The sequence below is a fragment of the Heptranchias perlo genome, chromosome 7 (genome assembly GCF_035084215.1).
Source record: "Heptranchias perlo isolate sHepPer1 chromosome 7, sHepPer1.hap1, whole genome shotgun sequence".
Lineage (NCBI taxonomy): Eukaryota > Metazoa > Chordata > Chondrichthyes > Hexanchiformes > Hexanchidae > Heptranchias > Heptranchias perlo.
In genome coordinates this window covers 64775378-64788111 of record NC_090331.1, presented here as the reverse complement: position 1 = coordinate 64788111, position 12734 = coordinate 64775378, and the positions used below count along the sequence as shown (strand labels likewise).

The window sequence follows — 12734 nt, the reverse complement described above, 5'->3', positions numbered from 1 at the left end:
AAGTTTTTTCCCTCCAATATCTTCCTTCTGAATTGTAAACAATTTTACAACACCAAGTTATAGTCCAGCAATTTTATTTGAAATTCACAAGCTTTCGGAGGCTTCCTCCTTACAACTTGGTGTTGTAAAATTGTTTACAATTGTCAACCCCAGTCCATCACCGGCATCTCCACATCAGGCCTTCCTTCTGAAAGCATTGATCCCTTGCTGCAGTACGTATGCTTCCATGGTGCCAACAGACTGCTGGTTATTCTTTAGGTGTGAGTCTTGGCCATAAGTGTTGCAGGCTATTGGACGGGGGTGGAGGGTGGAGAGATGGCGGTTCCTTTTGCTTTTCTTTTTGCACCTGCTGCAATGTCACAATCTGGAAACTTGCAGTGTGACAAGTGTGGGGGCGGGCGGCCTGCCCCTCCCCCCTCTCCCTCTGTTGCGTGAGCAGCTCGAGAGCGAAAGCCGAACCGCGCACGCGAGCTCTGTACCACGCAAGGTGCGCGTCAGCCGATGGAACAGAAACACTGCCAACGCAGCGCGCACCGTGCAGCCAGTGACGGAAATGCCGCGCGTCACAGGCTGGCTTGATTGTGACAAACACTTTACTGATACAAAAAAAAACCCCAGAGTGCGGACCGGCCCACGCCCGCGCACTGACAGAGCGCGAAAACACACACACACACACACACACTCACATCTTCCTGACTCCAGTTAAACAAAACACACACTGGGACTGATAAGAAGCTAGAAGGTAAGCAGAAACTTCACCACTTTTATTCGTTCCGATTCTCCCCCCCCCCCCCCCGTTTGGAATATTTTCCTTGCTCCATAAGGGAGAAAAAGGTATTTGGAAACAATACTGGTGAAATATTTCAAAGCAGTTGCTATCAGGACTTAATGGTCGAATTTTCAGACATTGTTTAGAATGTAAATTGGGTATAAATTGCGATTTTGCCGGGAGAGATAACACAGAAAGGCATGGAATAGTTATTTTGTGTGTGCGACTATGTGTTTATAGACAAACTTTGACTTTATTTGTATCCATATGTCGTGTCTGAGAAGTGTGTGTGTAACTGTTCCACATACAACGTGGAACAATCGGCAGTACTACAGACCCCTCTTTCTTTCTCCAGTATTGTGTTACCCCACTTGCTGGTCCTCCTATGTTGAATGATTATACTCGTCTGTATTTTCGAGCAGCACCTTACATTTTAAACTACCAACAATGAAAGCCAGTATGGCCCACTCTTGTCATCAAGAAGTAATTGGGGGACAGATGAGATTTTTTCGGAATATTTGCTGAATGCAGTGTGTGAAGAGCCGAAGTGATTGCCACAGGGAAATCCCTTGAGTGACTACACTCTTTAAACGTGTGATGGCGATGACTCAGTTTCTTTAGCACGTTTAGCAAGAGAATGTGGAAGCACGGACAGCATAGATAGGAGGGTAATTTCTCTTTTTTAAATTATTACATTCAATCGAACCAAATTTATTATCGAAAACCATACAGCTTTCCAGTCGTCGGGCTTTGTAAACTTTGGAAACTATTTGTTTCGGTTTCCACTAATGGTAACATTCATTTTGTTGCAATGTAAATTTCTGAATGAAACCGTCTCCAAAAACTAAAAGATGACAGTGAAAAAAACCACATTTTTTGATCACATTAAGGAGTTGGCTGGACCTTTGTGCTTATCTTCCCAGACAATACAAGTGAATGAAAAGAAAATAGAGAATCCAAAATAAAATCAGAAAATGCTGGAAATGCACAACAAATCTGTCAGCATTTAGAAAGAGAAAAGACAAGTCAATGTTTCAGGTATCATAGTATCACCATAGTAGGTACAATGCAGGAGGAGGCCATTCAGCCCATCGTGCCTGTGCTGGCTCTTTGAAAAAGCTATCCAATTAGTCCCATTCCCCATCTCTTTCCCCAAAGCCCTGTAATTTTTTTCCCTTCAAGTATTTATCCAATTCCCTTTTGAAAGTTATTTTTGAATCTGCTTCCACCACCCTTTCAGGCAGTGCATTCCAGGTCAAAACAACTTGCTGCGTGAAAAAATGTTTTTTCATGTTTCCTCTGGCTCTTTTGCCGATCACTTTAAAATCTGTGTCCTCTGGTTACCGACCCTTCTGGCATTGGAAACAGTTTCTCCTTATATACTCTGTCAAAACCATTCATGATTTTAAACACTTCTATCAAATCTCCCTTTACCTTCTCTGTTCTGAGGAGAACAACCTCAGCTTCTCCAGTCTCTCCACACAACTGAAGTCCCTCATCCCTGGTATCATTCTAGTAAATCTCTTCTCCACCGCCTCTAAGGCCTTGACATTCTTCCTAAAGGGTGGTGCCCAGAATTGAATCACAATACTCCAGCTGAGTGTTTTATAAAGGTTTAGCATAACTTCCTTGCTTTTTACTCTATGCTTCTATTAATAAAGCCCAGGATCCCATATGCCTTTTTAACAGCCTTCTCATCTTGTCCTACCACCTTCAAAGATTTGTGTACATACACCCCCAGGTCTCTCTGTTCCTGCACCTCCTTTAAAATTGTACCATTTAATTTATATTTCCTCTCCTCATTCTTCCTACCAAAATACATCACTTCACACTTCTCTGTGTTAAATTTCACCTACCGTGTGTCTGCCCATTTCAGCAGCCTGTATATAATTTTCCTGAAATCTGTTACTATCCCCCACATTGGTTACTACATTTCTGAGTTTCGTGTCATCTGCAAACTTGAAATTATACCCTCTATACCCAAGTCCAGGTCATTATATATAGTGGTCCTAATACCGACCCCTGGGGAACACCACTGTATACTCCCCTCCAGTCTGAAGAACAACCATTCACCATTATTCTCTGCTTTCTGTCCCCTAGCCAATTTTGCATCCATGCTGCCACTGTCCCTTTAATCCCATGGGCTTTAATTTTGCTAATAAGTCTATTATGTGGTACTTTATCAAATGCCTTTTGAAAGTCCATATACACAACATCAACTGCACTACCCTCATCAACTCTCTCCGTTACTTCATCAAAGAGCTCAATCAAGTTCATCAAACATGATTTTCCTTCAACAAATCTGTGCTGACTTTCAATTATTAGCCTATATTTTTCCAAGTGCCAATTTATTTTGTCCCGGATTGTTGTCTCTAAAAGTTTACCCACTACCGATGTTAGGCTGACTTGCCTGTAATTGCCGGGTTTATCCCTCTCCCCTTATTTGAACAGGGGCGTAACATTTGCAATCCTCCAGTCTTCAGGCTCCACCCCCATATCTAAGGAGGATTGGAAGATTGTGGCCAGAGCCTCTGCAATTTCTACCCTTACTTCCCTCGGTAACCTAGGATGCATCCCATCTGGACTGGGTGACTTTTCTACTTTGAGTACTGCCAATCTTTTAAGTACCTCCTCTTTATCTATTTTTATCCTAACCAATGTCACTACTACCTCCTCCTTTACTGCTACAATGGCAGCATCCTCTTTTCTAGTGAAGATGGATGCGAAGTATTAGTGCCTCAGCCTCTGCCTCCACAAGAAGATCTCCTTTTTTGTCCCTGATTGGTCCCATGCTTCCTTTGACTACCGTTTTACGATTTATATGTTTATAAAAGACTTTTGGGTTCCCTTTTATGTTAGCTACTAATCTATTCTCATACTCTCTCTTTGCCCCTCATTCCCTTTTTCAGATCTCCTCTGTACTTTCTGTATTCAGCCTGGTTCTGTACTGTATTATGAACCTTACATTCATCATAAGCCTCCTTTTTCTGTTTCATTTCAATATCTATATCTTTTGTCATCCAGGGAGCTCCTGCTTTGGATGCCCTTCCTTTCCCCCTTGTAGAGATATGTCTACGCTGTACCTGAACTAACTCCTCCTTGAAGGCCTTCTGTTGTTCAATTACTGTTTTGCCTACCAATTTTTGATTCCAACCCACTTGGGCAAGATCCCCTTTTAACTCACTTAAATTTACCCTCCTCCAGTTAAGCATTTTCACATTTGATTGTTCGTTGTCCTTTTCCATAACTATTCTAAACCTAATGATATTATGATCACTGTTCCCCACATGTTCCCCCACTTAAACATGCTCCACCTGCCCCACTTCATTCCCCAGAACTAGATCCAGCACTGCTTCCTTCATGGTTGGGCTGGAAACACGCTGTTCCAGAAAGTTCACTTGAACACATTTCAGGAATTCCTCCCCCTCTTTGCCCTTCACACTTTTACTGTCCCAGTCTATATTGGGATAATTGAAGTTCCTTGTTATCACTACTCTATAGTTCTTACATCTTTCTGTAATTTGCCTACAAATGTTCTCTATCTTCTTCCCACTATTTGATGGCCTATAGTATACACCCAGTAGCTTAATAGCTGCTCTATTGTTCCTTAATTCTAACCAAATAGATGCTGTCTTTGACCCCAAAATTACATCATCCCTTTCCAATGCTATAATAGTTTCTTGGATCAATACTGCCACCCCCCCTTCTTTCCTCAATACCTTGTAGCCAGAAATATTAAGTACCCAATCGCCTCCTTCTTTGAACCAGGTCTCTGTATTTGCCACTATATCATAGTTCCATGTGGTGACTTGAGCCTGCAGCCCACCAACCTTATTTACAATGCTACATGCATTTAAGCACATGTACTCCAATCTCATCTTAGATTGCCTCTCATTTGCATGTAGTCCCTTCATCAGATATGGAAACTTAAAGATATGGGTGCCCTTTGGTACAACTGAGGAAAAAAAACAAAAAGGATTCGCACAACTTCTTCTAGTTTCTGATGCTAATAGACTTACTGTTTACATCTAGCATTTTCTGTGCAAAGGACACTAAATTAATTCATAAATAACACAAGAAATTGTCATTCTGTTATTTTTCTCCCTGTCCCTCAGCATAATCAAGGATTAATGCAGTGGGTTAGACAACACAGTGAGCACAGTGTCAATCTCACATTGCAGGTGTCAACATCAACGCTTTTACCTCAGCAACACTGTACTCAGAATTTTGGCCCTGATGATGCAGGGTGTGAAACCCGTAGAACTAATAGATTTCTGTTCATATTTTCTTTGCTACATTGGGATGTACACCATTGAAATGTGATTTCCATCCAAATCCCTTGAACTAAGAAGTATTGACTGATGCTATTCAGACTATGGCTCATGTGAGGCAAGAAACATGATAGGATTAACTGGAAACTAGCTGAGTTAGCAAGAGATGGAGAGAGAAGTAACACTGGAGGAGATAGAGAGAAATAGCCCCAGTATGTACATGTGGAACAGCTGCTGAAGTGCCCATAGATAGGGGATGTGAGGGGGTGAGGAAGCTTTACAGTTTCATCAATGCAAAATCAAGAAATGAGAAAGTACCTCAGGTTTGGAAAGTGTCAACAATAATTCAACAGTTCAACTAGAGGGTCAGGAAGGAGTGTAAGGATTCCAGAGCCATTAATCTGCTTAGCTTACCAGGAAAAATATCTGCTGTAGTGCTCCTAACTAAGATGTTGGGATGGAAGGCTGTGGCTTCAGAAAAGGATGTGGATATGCTGATGAGATCTTTATGATGAAACAGAAAAATGCTAGGAGTATGAAAAAGATCTGTGACTGTGTTTCATAAGCTGTTCCAGTACAGCTACAACACTGGCATCCACCCGACAATGTGGAAAATTGCCCAGGTATGTCCTGTCCACAAAAAGCAGGAAAAATCCAATCCGGCCAATTACCGCCCCATCAGTCTACTCTCAATCATCAGCAAAGTGATGGAAGGTGTCGTCGACAGTGCTATCAGGCGGCACTTACTCACCAATAACCTGCTCACCGATGCTCAGTTTGGGTTCCGCCAGGACCACTCGGCACCAGACCTCATTACAGCCTTGGTCCAAACATGAACAAAGAGCTGAATTCCAGAGGTGAGGTGAGAGTGACTGCCCTTGACATCAAGGCAGCATTTGACCGAGTGTGGCACCAAGGAGCCCTAGTAAAATTGAAGTCAATGGGAATCAGGGAGAAAACTCTCCAGTGGCTGGAATCATACCTAGCACAAAGGAAGATGGTAGTGGTTGTTGGAGGCCAATCATCTCAGTCCCAGGGCATTGCTGCAGGAGTTCCTCAGGGCAGTGTCCTCGGCCCAACCATCTTCAGCTGCTTCATCAATGACCTTCCCTCCATCATAAGGTCAGAAATGGGGATGTTCGCTGATGGTTGCACAGTGTTCAGTTCCATTCGCAACCCCTCAAATAATGAAGCAGTCCGAGCCCGCATGCAGCAAGACCTGGACAACATCCAGGCTTGGGCTGATAAGTGGCAAGTAACATTCGTGCCAGGCAATGACCATCTCCAACAAGAGAGAGTCTGGCCACCTCCCCTTGACATTCAGTGGCATTGCCATCACCGAATCCCCCACAATCAAAATCCTGGGGGTCACCATTGACCAGAAACTTAACTGGACCAGCCATATAAATACTGTGGCTGCAAGAGCAGGTCAGAGGCTGGGTATTCTACGACGAGTGACTCACCTCCTGACTCCCCAAAGCCTTTCCACCATCTACAAGGCACAAGTGATGGAATACTCTCCACTTGCTTGGATGAGTGCAGCTCCAACAACACTCAAGAAGCTCGACACCATCCAGGACAAAGCAGCCCGCTATATTGGCACCCCATCCACCACCCTAAACATTCACTCCCTTCACCACCGGCGCACAGTGGCTGCAGTGTGTAGCATCCACAGGATGCACTGCAGCAACTCGCCAAGGCTTCTTCGACAGCACCTCCCAAACCCGCGACCTGTACCACCTAGAAGGACAAGGGCAGCAGGCACATGGGAACAACACCACCTGCATATTCCCCTCCAAGTCACACACCCTCCCGACTTGGAAATATATCGCCGTTCCTTCATCGCCGTTGGGTCAAAATCCTGGAACTCCCTTCCTAACAGCACTGTGGGAGAACCTTCACCACACGGACTGCAGCGGTTCAAGAAGGCGGCTCACCACCACTTTCTCAAGGGCAATTAGGGATGGGCAATAAATGCCGACCTCGCCAGCGACGCCCACATCCCATGAACGAATAAAAAATAATAAGGGCTTGATTTTTCTCTAGTTTCTCTCCTATCTCCCCTTATACCCTCTCCAAGCTTATCTTACGACTGTGACCATGATGCACTACCCCTCCTCATCCTTCTTGATCTGTCTGCAGCCTTTGACACAGTTGACCACACCATCCTCCTCCAGTACCTCTCCTTTGTTGTCCAGCTGAGTGGGACTGCCCTCACCTAGTTCCACTCTTACCTATCCAGTCGTAACCAGATAACCTCATGTAGTGGCTTCTCTTCCCACCCCCGCACCCTTACCTCTGGAGCCCCCTAAGGATCTATCCTTGGCCACCTCCTATTTCTCATATACACGCTGCTCCTCAGCAACATTAACTAAAGACACAACATCAGGTTCCACATGTACGCTGATGATACCCAGCTCTACCTCACAACCACCTCTGTCAACCCTTTTACTGCCTCTCGGTTGTCAGGTTGCTTGTCCAACATCCTGGATGAGCCCAAATGTCCTCCAATTAAACCTCGGGAAGATCAAAGCCATTGTCTTTGGCCATTCCCTAGCCACAATTCCATCCCCTCCCTGGCCACCGTCTCAGGCTAAACCAGACTGTTTGCAACCTCGGCCTCCAATTTGACCCTGAGCTGAGCTTCTGACCCCGTATCCTCTCCATCAGAAAGACCTCCTACTTCCACCTCCGTAATATCGCCCATCACCTCCCCTGCCTCAGCCCATCTGTTGCTGAAACCTTCATCCATGCTTTTGTTACCGCCAAACTCGACTATTCGAATGTTCTCTTGGCCTTCATCTTTGTCCCTTCATAAACCTGAGCTCATCCAAAGCTCTACTGCCCATATCCTAACTCGCACCAAGTTCCATTCACCCATCGCCACTGCACTCACTGACCTACATTGGCTACCGGTCCACCAACGCCTTGATTTAAAAATTCTCAACCTTGTGTTCAAATCTCTCCATGGCCTTGCACCTCCCTATCTCCTCACGCCCTAAAACCCTCCAAGAACTCTGCGTTCCTCCAACTCTGTGCATCCCCCACTTTCTTTACCTCACCATTGGCCATCTAGGGCCTAGGTTCTGGAACTCCCTCCCCAAACCTCCTCCTCTAAGACACTCCTTAAAACCTACCTCTTTGACCAAGTATTTGGTCACCTCTCTAATTTCTCCTTCTTTGACTTGGTGTCAATTTTTAAGGCATACAACTACATATGCTAAGATGTTTCTTGAATTTACTGGAACTTCATAAAGTAGCTTGGAATTGATTGGGGCAATCAGTTCCTTCTGTGCCCTGTAAAATTATTTTTAAAAATTAAAATACCCCTCTATTAATACTACCCTGTAGGCAGTCATCCCAGTTCCACTGTTGCCGGCACCTAAGGTCAAGTTGGTGGGGCGAAAAGTCATTCCCACCACTGCAAAGGAAAATCTGAGCCTAAAGTCTTAAAACAGTAAATACAGTATATGAGGCAGTTGTTGTGCATGTGTGGTGATACCATGGCAAGCACAAAAGAAAACTGATGCAAGACTATCTTTTTCTGGTGAGCTCACTAAAGTCATTAAATTGAGTAGGCAGCAATGCTGTTTTGCACTTTAGGGGCTATCACAAAGGAAGTCATTGCATGGTGCTGGTACCAATAGTGCAGCACAACAGTAGTTTTCAAACTTGTGTGTGTGTGATCCTGCACGTATTGTTACAATCCCATAGACCTCTTCTGCTAAAATGTTCAAAAGACAGTATCAGTGTCCCAAAGATAGACAATGCTATCACTGCAGAAAATGCCTTTTATTACTATTGGCAAAGAACATGTTCTTGTCAAGAGATACAGAAAAAACATAGAATTATCCAAGCTTGCCTCAGGATTGCTATTTATGTCAATACAGGTGAATTTCTATTGTGGATAATACTTGGCATACACCTATATCTTTTTTGATAGTTGAAACTTCACAACAGATGACTTGCATATTTAATGCTTCTTGTTCTGTACACTGTCACTACCTACACGGTTTGAGAAACAAGCATGTCACTAACAGCTGTCAAAATCCTAACTGAGCTGAAACTGAGTGAAGTAACATACTGCCATGCAACATGGCTGAACACTTGCAACACTAGTGATTTTTAGTGACAAGTTTATATAGTTATAGTGTAAGTGTTTACGGCTACCTTCTGGCATTGGGCAGTCTGCAGTTAGAATCCTGATCTGTCAAAATCATAGTTGTGCTGATAGAAACTTAGATTTCATGTTACAACATGGTGGACCTTTATGGAAACCTCACACGGAGCTCAAAGAATGAGTGGATCCCTGTTTGAAACTGACTGCTTTTATTTATGCTGGACATAAAGCCGTGCTACCTAGCTTTGAAGACTCTTTTCAAAAATGTTACTTTGTTTCTCAGTGTTACAAGGAGAAACAAACATTCAGATTTCCATTAAACAAAGTCAAAGGATTTGAAGTATCAGCTTTAGTTACAAGTGCATGTTGATAATAAAATTACTATAATATTAACATAAAATAATCTAAATTGTTGCACAAGACCTGTGCCAGAAAAGATAAGTAAATGTTGCAATTGAAAGAAACAATGTTATGAATCAGAGACTTACTGGTGAAACAATTGTTTATTAAATCAATTTATATATGTGATCCTCTAAGACCATGAAATGCTGTGACACAGCGTAGAAGCTATGGGTGTGTCACTGAATTATTCTAAAAATCTTAACCTTTTAGATAGGTGGGTGGTGTGGAACATTTCACACTGTCATATACTGGTCTGAAATCTGGTGCTCCTCACTATCTGTTCTTATTTCCTTGCTTTTGGTAGCAGTTAGCTGACTAACAATGTTTGTTTGCAAGTTTTTTGAAGTTGCAGATTGCTGGTTTCCATTCCTACTTCCCACATGTTGGTTGATACATTCATATCTGTTCAGTTGGGATTCGTCTCTGTTTCATGAATACAAAATTTTAGCCAATCAAGTGCAAATGTGACACAGTAATTATCACCTCCTTGACACTCACCTCCTGTGCCCTAGAAACCCTACTGACCCAACTCCCTATCACACAGTAACCCATTCTTAGCCTAATGCTCACTTACATCACAAAGGCAATCTCCCCACTGGCTTTGTCTCCTCGTCCTTTAATGCTGCCATCCTTACCACCTTTCTCAAAAGCCCACCCTTGATTCTTCTATCCTCTCCAACCACTCTCCTTTCAATCCACTTTCCACCCTGCCCACAGCACCAAGTCACTGGTTAACAACATCCTTTGTGACTGTGGCCATGGCGTGGTGTCCCTCTTCATCCTTCTTGATTTCTCCGTGACATTTGGAACAGTCGATCACTCCAATCTGCATCACCATCTTTCCTCTGTAGTTCACCTATGTGGCATTGCTATAACATGATTCTATTCCTGCCTGACCCAATAATGCCAGCGCATCTCCTGAAATAGTTTCTCCTCCGCCTACAAAGATTACCTCCAGTGTGCCCCAAGGCTCCAGTTTTCACATGTGTGTTGACAGTACCCCAGAGCTTACCCCTCTGCCATCTCCCTGGTTCCTCGATCATATCTGTGTTATCTAACTGCTTAGCAAACATTAAGTCCTAGATAAGCAAGAACTTCCTTTAACTCAGTATTGGCAAGACTGAAGCCATTCTATTCTGCTCCACCAAAAAATCTCAAGCTTAGGCCCAACTGCATCCATGTCCTTGGTAGCCTGCTGAGGCTGAACACCACAATGCGCAACCTCGGTATTTTGTTTGACCCTGTGCTCACCATCAAACTCTACATCCTACTACTTAGACTGCTGATTTCCACCTCTGCAGTATTGCCTGCCTCTGTTTCGTCTCAAATTTACTACCACTGAAGCCCTTATCCATGTCTTTATCACCTCCAAACTCAATTCATAGAAAGGTTACAGCACGGAAAGAGTTTGCGCCGGCTCTTATGCAAGAGCAATCCAGCTGGTCCCAATCCCCGTAGCCTTGCAAATTTTTTACTTTCAAGTACTTATCCAATTCTGTTTTGCAGCCCATGATTGAATCTGCCTCTGGAATCTCCCTTGGGCAGTACATTCCAGATCATGACCACTCGGTGTGTAAAAAAGTTTTCCTCATGTCGCCTTGGTTCTTTTGCCAATCACCTTAAATCTGTATCCTTTGGTTCTTGACCCTTCCGGCAATGGGAGCAGTTTTTTTTCTATTTACTCTGTCTAGACCCTTCATGATTTTGAACACCTCTATCAAATCTCCTCGCAACCTTCTCTGTTACAAGGAGAACAACCCAATCTCCAGTCTATCCACGTAACTAGTCCCTCATCCCTAGAACCATTCTAGTAAATCTTTTCTACACCCTCGCTAAGGCCTTCCCATCTTTCCTAAAGTGCGGTGCCCAGAACTGGACACAATACTCCAGTTGTGGCCAAACCAGTGTTTAATAAAGGTTCATCATGACTTCCTTACTTTTGTACTCTATGCCTCTATTTATAAAGCCCAGGATCCCGTATGCTTTTTTGACCGCTTTCTCAACCTGCCCTGCCACCTTCAACGATTTGTGCACATATACCCCCAGATCTCTTTGTTCCTGTACCCCTTTTAGAATTGTGCCCTCTAGTTTATATTGCCTCGCCTCGTTCTTCCTACCGAAATGTATCACTTTGCATTTTTCTGCATTAAATTTCATCTGCCACGTGTCCGCCCATGCCACCAGACTGTCTATATCCTCATGAAGTCTATCACTATCCTCCTCACTGTTCACTACCCTTCCAAGTTTTGTGTCGTCTGCAAATTTTGAAACTGTGCACCCAAGTCCAAGTCATTAATATATATCAAAAAAAGCAGTGGTCCCAGCACCGATCCCTGGGGAACACCACTGTACACCTCCCTCCAGTCCAGTAAACAACCGTTCACCACTACTCTCTGTTTCCTGTCACTTAGCCAATTCTGTATCCATGTTGCTACTGCCCCCTTTATTCCATGGGCCGCAATCTTGACAACAAGCCTAGCATGCGGTACATTATCAAACCCCTTTTGAAGGTCCATATACACCACATCAACTGCACAGCCCTCATCTACCCTCTCTGTTACCTCATCAAAAAACTCTATCAGGTTAGTTAAACATGAGTTGCCTTTAACAAATCCGTGCTGGCTTTCCCTAATCAATCCACACTCGCCCAAGTGACTGTTAATTCTGTCCCGGATTATCGTTTCTAAAAGTTTCCCCACCACCGAGGTTAAACTGGCATAAACTTGCTGGGTTTATCCTTACGCCCTGTTTTGAACAAGGTGCACCCTTGTATTATTCAAGTACACTCCTTGCCGGCCTCCTATTTTCTACCAACTACAAATTATAAATTATCCAAAATTCTGCCTTCTGCATCCTATCTCGCACTAAGTCCTGTAACCTTATTACCCGTATGCTTGACCACCTTCACTGGTTTTTTATCTGCCAATGGAACAATTTCAAAATTTTTGTCCTTATCTACAAATCTTTCCATGGCCTCACTCTTCCCTATGTCTGTAACCTTATTCGGTACTCTCCCCACTTTTGATTCTGACCTCCTTGCATCCCCTCTTCTGTTTGCTCCACTTTTGCTGCAGAGCCTTCAGTTGTCTCAGCCCCACACTCTAGGACACGCACCCTATGCTCCTCAACCTTGCCATTTCTCTCCCTTCCTTCTAAAGTCTCCTTGAAATTT

At 43.7% G+C, this 12734-nt stretch overlaps 1 protein-coding gene across 1 annotated transcript in view; it reads left to right on the top strand.

Moving 5' to 3' along the window:
- The first annotated feature begins 492 nt into the window (after positions 1-492).
- Positions 493-12734, top strand: part of stat4 (signal transducer and activator of transcription 4) — an 81743-nt gene continuing 69501 nt past the window's right edge. The window contains exon 1 of the mRNA XM_067987754.1: positions 493-742. The gene's annotated coding sequence lies outside the window, so the exon portion shown is untranslated. The remainder of the gene's footprint in view (positions 743-12734) is intronic.